Source organism: Pistacia vera, unplaced genomic scaffold, assembly GCF_008641045.1.
Source record: "Pistacia vera cultivar Batoury unplaced genomic scaffold, PisVer_v2 Contig349, whole genome shotgun sequence".
Lineage (NCBI taxonomy): Eukaryota > Viridiplantae > Streptophyta > Magnoliopsida > Sapindales > Anacardiaceae > Pistacia > Pistacia vera.
In genome coordinates, this window is record NW_022196167.1 from 128596 (window position 1) to 146254 (window position 17659).

Below are 17659 nucleotides of genomic sequence, written 5' to 3' on the forward strand. Positions count from 1 at the left end.
CTGCCGTGAGAGGAGACTGCTACTGCCGTGCTGGTGTTGCCGTGAGTGAGATTTGCTGCTGCCATGACCTGCTGCTGCCGTGAGAGGAGACTGCTGCTGTCGTGCTGGTGCTGCCGTGAGTGAGATCTGCTGCTGTCGTGACCTGCTGTTGCCGCCGTGACCTACTGCCACTGCTGTGACCTGCTGCTGCTGGCGCCTGCTGCTGCCGTTAGAGAAGTCAAAGAATGAGGGAGAGTGGAGCTGCTGTGAGAGTGAGAGAGTGAGGGAGTGGAGCTGCTGTGAGAGGATTGGAGCAGTGGAGGCTGTGGAAGAGAATGGCTGCTGCGTTTTTTGTTTTTTTCTATGATAAGTTTTGCTATTTTGGTTTAGATTAGGGTTTGAGTTGAGACTTGAGAGTGAGACTGTGAGAGGAGAGGACTGACGAGACGAGTCATTCATAAGTTTTATTTTTTATTTTTTTAAATTTTGAATTTGCGGGTCCGCGGGTAGTACCCGGTCCACCCGTAAAAGTCACGGGCGGGCCGAGTACGGGTCAATTTTTCACGGGTCGAAATATGTATTACCCGTACCCGCCCGTTGGGTACGGGTACCCGTTGACCCGTGGGTACACCCGCCCGTTTGCTAGGTCTACCCGTGGGTCCACCCGTACCCGTATAAGGTAGGGTCCAAGTACAATATTTTGGATCTATGTAAATCACCCATTTGGACCTGACCCGACCCCAACCCGATCCACCCGCGGCCCGCCCGTTTTGCCAGGTTTAGTCCTTAGATCCATTGGGTCTACTTTAGGCTTACACTTTGCCTTGCTTTATGCCTTTTTATCTCTTATTGGGCTTTCCTTTATGGGATGGGCCCACATGTGATTTTACCATTTTAACGTCAATAAGTCTATCCTTACAAAGAAGCTTACAAAGTGAAGAAAAAAACAAAGGAAAAACGGAAAAAGATAAAGAGAGAGAGAGAGAGAAATGATGAAGATGAAGGGTGGAGGTTAACTTTGTATGCCCCCTTTGTAGGCTTCTTTGTAAGACTAGCACTGCTGCTAATTAATTATTTGGCGGTTATTAAGGGGTAAAATTATATGTGGTCTATTTGGTGAAAGTTGGGTTCTTGTTAGAAGATTTCAATGTTGTTCCTTTTCTTTCTATGTTGATGGGCTTCGTTTGCCCTCACATTTCATATATTGTAATCATATGGTCTTCCTACACCAGCTGCGTATGAGAGAGATCTATATATATATATATTGTTTAAGTGTCCAGTTTTCAGGGTCCTCGAACTCTTATTACTTAGGACATCTTATGAACTTCGGTTACTAACAGTAATTTTCCATTTGGTAGCATCATGATTCTCTTTACTTGGGGTTATCGTATGCAGAGACGGCCTTGAGTTTTAATATTCCATCTGGGCTCAAGGTCCCAAGTCCAAGACATGGGATTAAAGTCTTGGCTCAAGACCCTGTCTCCTTCCTTTTCGCTTAGGGTTCCTCAAGTACTCAGATGTATTTTTGGCTCTGCTAAATTTGCCATTTCACCCTTGCCACGCGTACATCACACGACGTAAGGCTTTGGATTTACCGAAGCTCTCTAGTACAACTGTGCAAGTAGCATGGGTTAGGACCGTTAGGTTAGTCGCATGCCTAATATCATAGTTGCCTACGCATCCCCACCCATTATCACTTTGTCTTCAACCTTAAATGGTGAATTCGCTACAATTTTGTTTCCATTATGCGGATTGGATCATGCCTTTTTCCTATGACAGAGGCTTAGGTCTCACGACCCACTATCCATAGGTTTTTTATATGGTTACCAAGTGCCAACAATGATCAATGTGAGACGTTTCTCGTAGAACTCTACATGTGTGCACGGGAAGTCCTAGAATTTTACCATTGATCACCATCGTCTGTCTCAGTACTGTGGGAAAGTGCCAAGTGGTGAGAAGATGACTTTTGGGAACATCTCCATGCTATTGGTGCTCTTTAATAAACGAGATTTTTTCCTATTTCGATATCTTCCTTAATGGTAAGGAAGAGAGGAAAAAGGAAAGGTTTTATGCCTTCTTTCATACGTCTTTTCCTTCTTGCTTTCCTGCTCAAAGAAGAATTGTTCCTCAAGCCTATTCCTCTCCTCTTTACCTTTTCAATTGTCACCTTCTTCTGTAATAAATTTCAGCTAGCATTTTGGCTAGCTCATTCACTTATTCTTGGTTTTTTCTATCCATTTCGCCAGTGGCAAATTCACGAATTCAGGATTTTTGTTCAGGGGCCTTTGCGACTCTGTTATTGTTTGTCAAACAACTAGTGAAAACTTATAAAAATCATCAAATCTTAAGCAAATAAAATAATACAATATTAAGAATTTGGGAGAAAAGAATGCAATAACACCATACTTTCCTATTTGAATAAATTTATGAGAAATAAAATTTTGAGTAAATGTGTTAAGTAAATCTTGAGCAAAACCTTCTTTTAATATTTTTTTTTTTTAATTTTTAGCTTCTAAAGATTATAATATGAATTTTTATGACTTTAATCTAAGTTAAAGTCAGCTAAAACTTAAATCAAGTCAACGTTGCATTGACTTTTAATATGAATTAATTGAAAAAAAAAAAAAGAATTTTCTTAGTATAAACACAGATAATAACTCAAATTTTTTTAATAAAAAAATGTGGCATCTTGAATAGTGAAAACTTTAACAATTTTAATCTTTAAAAGTTTTAAGAGCGAATAACATGAAAAAGAAAATAAGAGAGTAAAGAATTTTGGGGATAAAATCATAAAAAAGAGGTGGAGAACAAAAGTAGAGAGAATTTTAAACTTCTAATATAATGTGGACTTGGAATATATATATTAATAGTAAGTTTTTTGTGAGCCTAAATATATATATAATAGTTCTTATTAAAAAAAAAAAAATATGAGGGTGAGCATGAGCATATATATTAATAGCAATTTTTGGTGGCTTATATATTATTATTATTATTTTCTTCTGAGGCCTACTCTAAATTTAAAAAAAATATATATTAATAGCCCTAATTTCCTCATATCATCTCTAGCCGCGGCTGTCTCTTAGATTCACACACTTTCTCTCTCAATTTTCCTATGATAATCACCCTCCACAAAGCTCTCAGCACTCTCACAATCCCTTCAAAGCTTGATACTTTTTATCGCATGCTCAATCTGAAGCTCAAAGTAAGACCTTTCTCTCTATTTTGGTGCTTAATTTTGCTATGGGTTGGCCTTTTTTGGGGGTTTCTCTTCAATGCCATATAACTTAGTATGTGATAGATTTGGAATTAGGTTGAAAGAAGTTGTTGGTATTGGTGTTTTTAGTAGTATAATTATTGGTATTGTTGAATGATGGTCCTTCCAAGGAGAAAGAAATGAACTGAGGCAGAAGAAAAAACCCCAATAAACAAATATGGGGAGATGGTTGCAGATGGGACTATAGCGAAAATGAAAACCTGCCAAAAGAAATATTAACCCATTGCTTTGTATGTGAATTCGGTGCACATGTTTGTGATCCAATGGCCTTTCCTTGTAAATATTCTAGTTAATTTTTCTTGTAAATATTTTAAACTGTTACAATGTTTATTATTTAAAAATACTTTACCTTGAATTGAAGCTGCAATAAGTTTAAAGGCTTCTCTTAAAGATTTTGGCTTTTTTCAATCCATTACATCACTTCCCCCAGCCTGGAGTTTTCCAATTCGCGTTTGTTCTTCCCATGTAATTGTTTATTTTTCCTCATTTCTGTATGTGAGGCTCACAGATATAAAAAGCCTTTTTCCAATCTTTTGAAAATTTGATACTTGTTTTTCATCCCTTTAATTTTATATTCGGATATTCCTTGGAAATGAACAGTAAACAGGTGCTCACGGGTCCACCCGTACCCGCATAAGATAGGGTCTGGATTCATTACTTTGGACTTGTTTAGAATCAACCCATTTTGGGCTCGTACCCATTGAGGTTGTACCCGTTGGACCCAATCTGTACCTAGCTTGCCCACCCGCCTGTTTTGCTAGGCCTACTTTACATCTTGAGTTGCAAAGGATGTATGTTGCCTCAAATTCTCAAAGCGGCTTCTTAAACGATGATGCGGGCATTATAGACAGTAAAATCTATGGTTTATTCGGAAGGGATGGATCCTGTGAGAATTAAGCCACTGACAATCTGATGGATCTGCATAGAGAGGAAAATGGAACGTGATGACTCAGGTGACACCAATGTGGTGTTTGCCATAGGCACTCCGACGTTTAAGTTACCGAGGTTGAAAGTATTTTAGTGAGGACTGAGAGCGGAAAGTATTACTAGAATAATGCAGTGGTGCTTGAGAGCAAGAACTTTGAGAGCTAGGTGTTATGAGTTATTTCTGAATAAGTAATGAGAGGGTTTGCCTATGTTTATATAGTGAACCAAGGAGGTTAGAATCCTAATAGGACTCTGAGTCCTATTTGGCAGAGGAGTTCCAATTAGAAAAGAAGTCTTAAGACTTGCCTTTACCAAATTAGGATCTTCCAATTCTAGTAGGATTCAAGATCTTGCGGGAATTGGAAAGTGAATAGGATTCTAATTCTTATTTATGGACTGTTATAGGCTAATGGGTTAGAACTTGATTCAGCTTAACTTGTAAGGTAGGGCGTTTTACAAGGTAGATTTAAGTGTAAGCTCAATCGGGATTGGGCTAAGGCACTAAGTCGTAATATGTTTATTTTGTTATTGAGTTTCGTCAAGCCCAATGCGATTTTTAGCCTATACAAGTATGAATTTAGATGGGGTCTGAGACCTCCAATATCTCTTTGTTGCATATTTGATGATTAGGACCCCTTATTGTTGCTCACATTTATTAGGATGTTATATATCCCAATCGAATGCAGCGAAAATTTCTTGATTTAGAGTTAAATATTGAATCAATAAACGTTTTAGGAATTATGGATCGCGCTTTCTCGAAACAATCTTCCAGCGTATGTCTCTTTGATATTCTTAAAGAGGACCGTGTAGGCGTTACTCTAGAGATTTGAATCCACATACTATTCACACGCTAACTCTTAATATTGTGTACTGATTTTTGTAGTATAGACTAATATGTAATTTTAAGTTTAAGTGCACGTATATAAGCACCCTAAACCCTAGGTTAGTAGGAAAACTAACCTTTATATTACTAAAGTAGGATTCATAATTATGTAATAATTAAATTTAAGTCATTTCCACTATGGGTTCAAAGACCAAGCCTAGTTGTAGATTTAGGTTTTAGTAAAGCTTGTGGACAAGGATTTGAAACCCTAGAATCATAACTATACTATATTTTATTTTTGTTTAAAACAAAAAAATGTAACAAAATATAAAATAAATTTCTTTAGAAATTAATACTAAGCTACGTAGGGGACTGATATGGACATATCTATAAGATGGGCTTTTATTCATTAATTTTAGGCTATTCCACTAAACAGTAAATTCATGTGGTCTGCTCAATGCATTCTATAAGCACAAGTGTCTTTACCTTAAAGTTTCCATTTTAATGACTTGAGAGTCGGCATTCCCCATTGAGGCAAACAACACAACAACCTTAACTACATAAAGTAGGGGTCAGCAGATCTAGGTATCCGGTCCAAATCCTATGACCTAGTTTCGAAACCAGAATCGGTCGGGTTCTTAAGTTAATCAGTCCGAGTGGTTGGACAAGTCGATCGGATCGGTGTGCAGCAAACACAAATCTAATAAATTATGCATTGATCCCTGTAAGTTTGAAATACAACAAGCACAACTATAAAAAGTTCAATAAGTCTCTACATGTTTGAAATCCAACAAACACACCCCTGCAACAGTGCAGCTTTTATACTTTTTTTTTTTTTTTGCTTTCTTTATGTCACTTTCTTCTTTCTTTTATCACTTTGTGCTCTCTCTTTTGTGACTTTCTTCTTCCTTCCTCAATTCTTCGTCTCCAACTTCTTCACTTCATCATCTTCCTTCTTTTCTCCTTCCCCTTTCCCTTACTTTACTTGATGGCTAAGAAGGCCCTAGCTGCCACAATCAGGCCAAACGAGGTCCAAATCTGACCGGTCAAATCAAAGCTGGAGAATCCTTGTAAATAAAATGAAGTCGTTGATGCTCCCAAGTCAATGAAATCCTTGTAAATAAGGTAGCTTAGAGCTGGAGAATCCTCAGATGTCGATAAGAAATGACAAGAAAAATCAAATGGCTTAAAATAAATCGAAAGGGTAGGGACAGACGATCAATAAGCATGGGATTGATTTAGACCTATTATATTCTTTCTCTGAAAGGGAGCCTAGAAAAGGTTAACTATGGTTATAAAATTCTGGTTTTGTGGAAAGAAAGCTAAGGAAACATTTGGGGCGTCAGAAAGTGGTCTGAAGGGAATTTTAGGGATTTAGGGTTTATGACCTAGTTTTGTCACCAGGTTAGTTAGGCTAGCTGTTCGCTATTGTTTCACCAGTCTAACCATGGGTCAAAGCGGGTTAATTGCTAAAAACGGTTTTCTAGTGTAACCGGCCTAGCTAAGCCCCTGGTTCCCTGTTCGACTGGTCGAACCGGCCAAGCTGGGCAAGGCTTTAGAACACTGATAATCATAAGACAAAGTTCTAGATTATAGAGAGCAAAAATAGTATTTATAGGAAACTATCTAAAAAAAACTTCTAATTGTAATTGATACATAAAGCAAAACTTGGCAGAGCAAAAGGAATAACAGTCTCTAAGTAGTTTGTCCATGTCAATAGGGAAAAAAGAATCTTGTTGATAGAACATATTACCATCATGCCAATGTACAGTAGAATTGGAGTGGCCTTTTCGAAAGGATGAACATCGTACACACATAAGATTTTCAAACATAATTAATATTCATTTAAGATATGTAGAGAGAATTGAGAACATATGTTAGAAGTGTATGACTATCTAAAACTTGAAAGCAGAATGCCAATGCTGTTATGATCAAACTTAAGCACATTCCAATAGTAAAAGCTTGCAATCATAAATGAGCAATGTTATGCTTACAACAGAGTCATACAATCAGGCAAAAAACAAAAGATAAAATTTTTGTTTGGTTGTATGACTCAATTGTATGATTCAGTCGTAAGCAAAACATTATTGATCATAAAATACATTTACCATATATTTGTTTTCCAACTGAATTTCTTACTTATGATGAATTAGTTGCCTGTTCTAGTTTACCAAAAGAAGTGGTCACCTTCCAGATTTATCTATCAGTAGACTCCATGCTTCTGAACCTAGAATCTATAAAACCCTTTCACATGCATGAGTGTTGAAAACTAGAATCTCACATTGTTTGATAGTCAAGTACCATAAGTATTGTTGATGCTTGATTTTTACACCAACTACTCGTACATGTAAAATGCTAAAAAGACTTAGAAGTCACATGTGATATAAGGGGATTGAATTAAATAAAAAGGTGAAGAGCAATATTTAAAGTGCTTAGGATGCTCAAAAGCAAATCCTACGTCCACTGCTATTGTATTAATAAGAGAGAGAGGTCAGGTCGCGTTCAGCGAACTAAGTTATAGTCTAGAGAGAGAATACAAGAGAGAGAGAGAGAGAGAGCTATTTCAGCATAAAATTAGCTAATCCCCCACAAATGTGAAGGAAGTCCTCTATTTATAGTGGGAGAGTTCAAGGTAATGATTATAAAAGCTGCAAGTGGGTAGATGCCGTACAAACCCTTTCCTTGCATCCTATTGGTCACCTGCCCGAGGGATTTCCTCAACTAAAGCAGGGTTTTGACACGTGATGCGTTGTTACTACAACATACAAATATAGCAAGCGCTCTGGTCACACAAAGTAATAAAGTGATGAGTGAGTATCGTTCCCATGAGGATTGGTTGCTAAGCCTATTTGCTTTCAAGTTGGAGAAACTGAAAATTGTTTGGATTTATGGGAAAATATAAAACTGAACTGAAAGCAAAATCTACTATGTAATTCAATAACTAATTAATGAAAGCAAGATTTAAATCAAGAGTAAAATCAATTAAAACAAACGGTTAGGGTTTGACTTCATTCGAACTTTATGGATTAATTCTGTGGATTATGCTAATTTTACACTCACATGCACGGATTGTAAACTGAATTCCCTAAGTTGTAAAACATACCTTCTCAGGCTATGACTCCTACTTTTCCTTATTAATCTTCCGCACCCAACAAATTGAAGATTAACAAATCCAAGTTCTTTAAGCTAATGGAATCCTAGATTGATTTCATTGTTTCTCAAATCTATCTCTAGCATTCAAAATAACAGTGGTGATTATCCAAGAAGCTCAACATGACTCATTTCTCAATCTCATCATGTTCAACAAGTAAAATCAATAAAAATTGGAATAATCACACAATCTATGCAATAGAATATAAAAGCAACAATAATCAATTGATTAATCCATAGAAATCTGAATGACATCAAAACCCTAACCCAAAGTGGGTTAGTTCATAACTAAATTAACACAAATAGCAAGAAAAACAATAAACACAGTAGTAAACATATTGAAGTAAAGAGAAAAGAGTAGAGATCTCCCCTAGTTGAAGAATCCACAAGATTAAAGCTCAAATCTTCTCTCCAGATGTAAAAGCTACTCTAAACCAAACGAAAACCAGACGAACCTTGACCAAAATGGCAAGGTTTTTCTTATATAGTTCCCCCAAAAACCTAAAACCATTCCTAAAATAAAACTGTGCATTTTGGAGAAACAAAATTTCACAAACTTCGCCGCAGCGAAGAAAGAATTTCACCGCGGCGACGAACTAAAATGAATCTCGTGCCTAGCTTTTTTCGCCGCGGTGAAGAATAAACTTCGCCGCGGCGAACCTTCCTGGAAAATTATGAATTTACAGAATTGCCCTTCGCTTGCTTCCTTGCTTGAATCTTCGATCTTCGATGCTTTCCCATGGGAACAAACTTCATAGTGCTTCAACTTTGCTTTAGAACTTTCCCAAATTCTGAGATTCACTTGCTTCTGGGTCCAGAAACTCCAATTCGCTCATTATTTGCCAAAAATGCACGTTTAGGCCTGAAACATAAAATATATAGAATTAAGTAGCAATTCAGGCATAAACGAACTAAGAAGTATCTAAAATCCAGCCAAAAAGCCTAAATAAAATAGTATAATCCTCGGATTATCAAATACCCCCAAACTAAAGATATGCTCATCCCAGAGCATCAGGTACAAGACACAAAGAAAGAAAAACAACAAACAACCAAAAACACAAAACAACAAGACTGAAAATGATAAGACGAAAATTGGACTCAAACTCAACACAAGAATTGCCTAGAATTTATACAAATCTCAATAATTGTCGAAAAATTATTACTAGAAAATGTTCAACACTCCAAGAAGTTATAAGTTGCATCGACTATCTTTCTCTATTGGTCCCCCGAGTAGGTGATTCTCACTTCAGTCTACATTCCGACTTCCCAGATTATTTTATGCAGAAATGCAAAGTTTATCAAATGGCAACATACTCCATAAGCCTAAGTATCGAACTACTCTCCACTAATGAGGATTAAACATCACTAAAGATCAAAAGGTCTTTACATGCTTGTAACGTTAGGCTCGATTAGTGAGCTTCAAAGAAAAGGAAAGGATAAACTAAGTAAGAGAACTTGGTATCCTTTAAGCAAACACCTAGACTTAAATCAACTTCCACTTTCTTCCTCAACCACCACTTAAGATATCAACCATTTAATAACCCTCAAGCATGTGCACTTCTCATTTTTGCTACTACAATGCAATTCTAAATTATTATTATTATTTTTTTTTTTTAAACACACAACAATAATCAATTTGAGGTTAATTACCCCTCTTATTCTTCTCGCCCTTCTCACAACCCCGAAACTAGTCTTTTAGTTCATTCACACAACTCTCCAAGCTCTTTGTGTTTGCATTAGGTTTAGAATTCTCTTAAAGGTTACGGACGTGTTTAGGGTGAAAAGTTTGGGCATTATTGGTTGCACAAGAAAAATGGAACAACGATGATTTCATAAGGCTCAAATGGGTAACTAGGGATAAAATTCATGGTCGGCTGGAAAGGTTCAAACGTTTCAAAAAACTGCCTAAATCACTTCCTCAATAATGTCTATTCCTAGAATTTCGCCTCAAGCACTTCTTAACTAGGTTCTAGAGTCCACCAACATTATCAAGACTTTACCTAATCACATAAAATGTTTCTAAGCATGCCGAAACAATGAAAATGGTGGTTGAACCACTCAAGAAACCTTAAGCTAAATTCAGTCAACCAACGTAAACTTGAAGCAATGCTTAACATTTTTCAACAATAAAATCCCAAAAATCCTATTCTCATCATAGACTTATGTAATTCATCATTGGCATACACAACAAAACATGAAAACAACTAAACACAAATAAAAAATTGTTCAAATTTTTCCTACCCCCAAACTAAAGATGACATTGTCCCTAATATCACATTATGCACAATTTAGGACTAGAAAAACAGAATTTACAAAGGTACGAGATAGTTCCCTGATTAATCCGTGAAGTCGGAGTTTCACTCACAGCAAACACACTCGTTCCTTGGCTTTCTCATCACTATAATCTGTGAAACAATTGAAATTCTGTGGTGTCCACTGTGTTAGAAAATTTCACTAACTAATATGAAAATATTACAATCCTAATCGCGCCCTTACAACTACTAAGAAGTTCAAACAAAATTAAACAATCCAAACAAAAAGAAAAATTAGGTTCCAAGTACAAAATAAAAGACCATACAACTAAAAGCAAAAATAAACTACAAAACAGGTGCTCAGATGTCATTCTTCAGCCTCTTCCTCTTCTTCGGAGCCTATCTATTCCTCGGAATCCCAATCTGCCTATTGGAAGCTCGAAGTATCAATGTTGAGCTTGGTGAAGCAACTGTGTTGCATATCATACATCATCTGGGTCTGCTCTACCAGCCAATTTTTACGTCGTTCCATCCGTTTCATCTTACCCAACATCTGCTGCATCAGCTCCTTGATTATGGATGTTGAACTGGATGATGTGGCAGCTTCTGTGGTTCTTTGTCTTTTTGTTCCGGAGCTAGGTTCTTCTTTAGGAGTACGCCCAAGTAGTTTTCGATAGTAGGTGGTGTCGAGAACTGGGGCAGGATGGATAAGTGGTTCATCATTCCTCTTCTCTACTCCTGCTCGAGTGCACAGCTCGGTGATGAGATGTGGGAAGGGGAAACTCCCTCGCCCTGGTTGGGCTACATTCCGTGTACTCGTCATGATAATACTCCCCATATCCATTCTCTTTCCAGTGGCAATGGAAAAAAGCAATACCGCCTTATCAAAAGTTAATGAACTATAATGTGTCTCCAGAATCATCCTCGCACACACAAAGTACTGCCACAACCTAGCTGTCGGTATCAGATTAGTTCCCTTGATGCTCTTCTTTCCCTTCTTTGAAACCTCCCAAGGAGTATCCGGTTTTGCTATAACCTTAAGTATCTCATCCTCTTTAAATTGTTGCTTCTTAAACTCCAGATACTCATCACGGTCAATCGAAGGCAAGTTAAAAAAATCGTTTATGACCTTCACATCAATTGGCACATCAATCCCCCTCACAAATACATGCCCAGGATCACACTCAGGGAGGTTGGCGTAAAACTCTCTTACTATCGGCTCTACAGCCGCATGTTCGGATTCACTTATAAATGAATCCCATTTTCTCCCTTGACTCCACTCTTCAGCATAAAGAGTGGTCAAACCCCGCTCGGCAATAAACCCTTTATCCTTCCTTTTTATTGCTCCTTCATATTGTTGCCGAGCCTTGTCACTCACAAATCTATTGTCTACATTTTTTCCTTTTCCTTTACCCTTGGACGGCACTTTGAGTGGCATTTTTTTTTTTTTTTTTTTTTGGTTCGACAACTCTAATGTACCCCTAAACTAAGAATCTAACTAGACAATTTAACTCTAAATACCCTACTATTGACCACAATCACTTCCTGCAAAAACACCAAAATTTCAAAAAATTGCACCTAGACCCCAAAAATCACTCTTCTTCCAAACTCAACAAAACACTCCCAAATTGAAAACCCAACCTCCTCAACACCACACAAATCAAGATCCACACTTTACTCAAAATCAAAGCACCAACAACACTAAAAATCCACAACTCACGCAAACAATCAAAATCTCAGATTCAAAACTCTAATAATCGAAATTGATCAATTTAAAGTTTGGAGAACTCGAAATCTTACCAATCCCAAGATGTATTCACCACCAATTTAACCAAATTTGGCTTAGATCGCAAAATCCCCAAATTCTTGAACCCAAGGGTTTCCAACAATTTTCTTCAATTTTTCTCAGAGATCCTTGCTAAAATGAGTCGTTTTGGTGTTTGTGAGGGTTAAGGAGTGAGGAAAAGTGATGGGAATTCACTGGAGAAGCTCTGGATTGAAGGTGGAAAAGTTTTGCTCTCAGATGTGTTTTAAAATTTTTCGCAAAAATGAAGAGTCGCGACTCACTATTTATAAAAAGCAGTTTTTGCAAATATGAACCCAGTCGATGCCGCAGCGAAGACAAATTGTTCACCGCAGCGAAATTCCCTTAGCTCAATTTCGAAAAACTCTTTCTGCCGCCGCGAAAAATTCCAGAGAGCACGTCTCCTCGATGAAGAACAAACTTCGCCGTGGTGAAATCTGGGACTTTTCGAATTCCATTTTGTGCAAAATGTATTTCACCGCGGCGAAAACTGTAAGTTTTCCTTTTTTTGCCTTAGTTCAATATTTCACTTGAAACACCCAAAAACACACTAAATCAAAATCATTCTAATGCATAAAACAACTAAACAAATTCAAAGCAACAACCAAATGACAAACAAATGAAAACACTTGGGTTGCCTCCTAAGAAGTGCTTGTTTATAGTCGGAAGCTCGACTTTCTCAAGTCCTCATGTCAATCCGAACTATCAAAATACATCAACTCCTAAGCATTGCCCTTGCACCGAGGCTTCAATTGTTGATGATTTTTGTCACATGGGGCCTTTGTTGAGAGCTTAGCCACCCATTTCCATCCCTTGGTCATTCCTTTCATGGCTCGAACATCCTCATCGACAGCTTTCCATTTTCTTGACTTTCCTTCACCCTTTTTGAGCTGAGGAATCTGTCCCTTGTGAAGACACATGCTCGGTTGTGGCCCATCTCAGAATGGGGTAAAAATTTCTGGGTTGTGGTCCTCCTCCTTGAATTGCTTTGACTTGACTGTGCATCCATTAATTTACGAATTAGGATCGTTCAGTTGGGAAGTTTCAATTGTTGATTGACCCACCGAGTCAATTTTGAAACATGACTATCGCTTCGGTGAGACTTTCAGAGACTCAAGGACATTGAATGTCCCTTCCTCATAATCAACTTCCCCTCTTGAACATCAATTAAAGCTCTTCCGGTAGCCAGAAATGGTCGTCCCAGGATGAGAGGAATCTCCTTATCTTCTTCCATATCCAACACAAAGAAATCTGTAGGAAAAATAAGTTTGTCCACCTTAACCAGCACATCTTCAACAATGCCCCTCGAATGCTTTATTGATCTATCTACAAACTGCAAGCATATGGTTGTCAGTTTCACTTTACCAATTCCTAATTTCCTAAAAACAGAAAAAGACATAAGGTTTATGCTTGCACCTAGATCACACAAAACCCTATCAAATGTAATGTTCCCTATAACACAAAAGATAGTGAAACTCACTGGATCTTTAAGTTTTGGTGGTAGCTTCTTCTATAAAATGGCACTGCATTCCTCACTGTTTCCGCATCTCTCAAAGTTATTGCATTCACTTGCTCACGTGGGTTAGTTACCGTGTTGCTTGGTAGGGAACCCTGTGGTCTCTCATTTGGCTTATCAGCCAATTGACCCACCTGTACTTCCAAGTTCCGAATGGACGCCCCTTTGTTTCTGAAATTCGTCTTGGTCTCATTCATGAAACTTGTGGTCTTTTGCATAAACTTTCCAAACATGTCCTCCAGTTTTGTCACTCTTTGCTCTCCCGGTTGATTGTTCATCCCTGCTTGGTTGTTTGGCATCGTTCTTTGGTTCCATTGATTGTTCTGCTGATTTTGTTGATTCTGATTGCCCCAAGACAGGTTCGGATGATTCCTCCACCTAGGATTATATGTGTTGGAGTACGAATTGTTCGGTTGCCTCTGATTTCTTGCCAAGTAGTTAACCTGTTCTAATGATGAAGACACTGAAGCAAACGTGTTCCCCATTTGACATTCACTGCTCACATGACCACCTGCACAAAATTCACAAATTAGTGAGGAGCTTGAATAGAATTTACCTGCATACTTCCTAATTGTTTCTGAAGTGCTGTAAGTTGGGCTGAAATAGCCGTATATGCATCAACTTCATGAAGACCCATAGATTTTTTCTGTTGCACCCTTTAATTAGGTCTTTGATAGTTGTTACTTGCCAAAACTTCAAGCAACTCATGAGCTTCTTCCGGTGTCTTATTTTGCAATGCTCCTCCCGATGCTGCATCCACCATGGTTTGCACATTAACCATCAATCCATTGTAAAACGTTTGGACTTGCATCCAAACTGGCAACCCATGGTGTGGACACCTCCTCAGTAGTTCCTTGTATCTTTCCCACACCTCATATAATGATTTAGACTCTTCCTATAGAAAAGATGTGATATCATTTCTCAATTTCGCTGATTTTGCTGGAGGAAAGAATTTGGTCAGGAACTTCTGTGCTAATTCGTTCCATGTTGTGATTGTTCCTGATGGTAGTGCCATTAACCATCCCTTAGCTTTATCCCTCAATGAAAACGGGAACAGTCTCAATCTAATGGAGTCATCTGACACTCCATTTGACTTGAAAGTATCGCAAATCTCCAAAAAATTTGCAATGTGCAGATTTGGACCTTCCTTCAAATCTCCCTTGAACTGTATCGACTGCTGGATCATCTAGATGATTGTTGGCTTAATTTCGAAAGTGTTGGCTTGTATAGCTGGTCTAGTAATACTTGACCCACTGCCATCAACTAAGGGAATTGAGAACTCCCTTAATGTTCTATTTTCTGCCATCTCAACAACTATTGCCTCTGGTTCAACTGTAGCTTCTCGTTCTCTTCTCTCTCTGTTAAGTCTTCTAGTGGTTCTCTCAATCTCTGGATCAACAGGAACCACTGGCTGACGTCTTGCTCTTCGCATAAACTACACAGAAAGAGGGAAAAAGTGCGATCACAAGCTCACAGAAAAGAACAACAAAAATTAAACTAACACACAATTAAAACAAAAAAATAAACTCCAATCTAGCTAACACAAGAAAGACTCAATGTTAACACAAAAATCAATCCTTGGCAACGGCACCAAAAACTTGATGCGTTATAACTACAACATGCAAATATAGCAAGTGCACTAGTCGTATAAAGTAATAAAGTGATGAGTGAGTATCGTTCCCACAAGGATTGGTTGCTAAGCACTGAATTTCCTATTTGTTTTCAAGTTGGAGAAACCGAAAATTGTTTGGATTGATGGGAAAATATAAAACTAAACTGAAAGCAAAATCTACTATGTAATTCAATAACTAATTAATGAAAGCAAGATTTAAATCAAGAGTAAATCAATTAAAACAACGGTTAGGGTTTGACTTCATTCGAACTCTATGGATTAATTCTGTGGATTATGCTACTTTTACACCCACATGCACGATTATAAACCGAATTCCCTAAGTTGTAAAACATACCTTCTCAGGCTATGACTCCTACTTTTCCTTATTAATCTTCCGCACCCAACAAATTGAAGATTAACAAATCCAAGTTCTTTAAGCTAATGGAATCCTAGATTGATTTCATTGTTTCTCAAATCTATCTCTAGCATTCAAAATAACAATGGTGATTATCCAAGAAGCTCAACATGACTCATTTCTCAATCTCATCATGTTCAACAAGTAAAATCAATAAAAATCGAAATAATCACACAATCTATGCAATAGAATATAAAGCAACAATAATCAATTGATTAATCCATAGAAATCCGAAGTACTTCAAAACCCTAACCCAAAGTGGGTTAGTTCATAACTAAAATAACACAAACAATAAGAAAAACAATAAACACAGTAGTAAACATATTGAAATAAAGAGAAAAGAGTATAGATCTCCACTAGTTGAAGAATCCACAAGATTAAAGCTTAAATCTTCTCTCCAAATGTAAAAGCTACTCTAAACCAAATGAAAACTAGATGAGCCTCGACCAAAATGGCAAGGTTTTTTTTATATAGTTCCCCCCAAAACCTAAAACCTTTCCTAAAATAAAACTGTACGTTTTAGAGAAACAAAATTTTGCAGACTTCGCCGCAGCGAAGAAAGAATTTCACCACGGCGACGAACTAAAGTGAATCTCATGCCTAGCTTCTTTCGCCACGGCGAACCTTCCTGGAAAATTTTGAATTTATAGAATTGCCCTCCGCTTGCTTCCTTGCTTTAATCTTCGATCTTCGATGCTTTCCCATGGGAATAAACTTTATAGTGCTTCAACTCTGCTTCAGAACTTCCCCAAATTCTGAGATTCGCTTGCTTCTGGGTCCAAAAACTCCAATTCGCTCATTATTTACTAAAAATGCACGTTTCGGCCTGAAACATAAAATATATAGAATTAAGTAGCAATTCAGGCATAACCGAACTAAGAAGTATCTAAAATCTGACCAAAAAGCCTAAATAAAATAGTATAATCCTCGGATTATCAACACGTGGGTGATCTCCAGTTGCTTGCTAGCCTGGCACTCACCTGCTGCACTGACAGGAGCCATACCACTTGCGCTAGGAGCGACGTGGCCGCACCTGGATGGCACAAAACCCTTCTGAGCTCTGACCATCATTTACTTATGAGGCTCCACGTCAACCCTACTTTTTTAGGCATAACAGAAGTCCCCTAGTTTTTAAGGTTTAAGGATCGAACCTTGAGAACTTCATAATTATGCCATGATTTGACATATACCAAATGACGTCTAGTCGAGCTGACTTGGCTACAAGAAGGTCATAGAACATTTTTCTATGAGCGATCAAAGATGGTCTTCTTCTACAAAGTCGACGACTTGGATTAAACCCTACTCAGTGCCGTATCGATGTGCCTCTTATCTTAACCGAGGTCCATGACCTGATTACAGTTAGCATATTTCTGCTGGAGGTAAGGAATCACATTGTTTTGCAACCTACATGCGACGAAAAGTGTTCTATTCCAACGACCTCTTCCGATGTTTTATCAGTTGCGCTTGACAGCTAATCCATTAATGAAGTATCCTTTATTGTGACGAACGTGTCTTATGTGCAATAAGTGCCAACCATGCGCATTAAATGCAAGCCATGCTGAAACGACATTCTTTATCAGGGCATTAAATACGGGTGAGAGCGCATTTAATATGGAGGAGAGAATCGAGTCGCCGTTCAATTATTTCAGCGGAGAGAAGCGACGATTGAATTTCTCGAAGCGTGACGGTTAGTCTTTCTCGCCGATTGATGACACGTGGTCGAGATCAACGATGAGAGACGTATTTTGCCCAAACGTCGCTTTGGTTTGGGAAGACCAATCACCATTTCCTCCACTATAAAACCCCAGGCTCGCCTTAATCAATGTCACAACATCATACTTTCAGAAAAAGCAAAAAGCTCTCGCGAGACTAGATTTTCAATCCTTCAAGTTGGTACGCACTTTCTG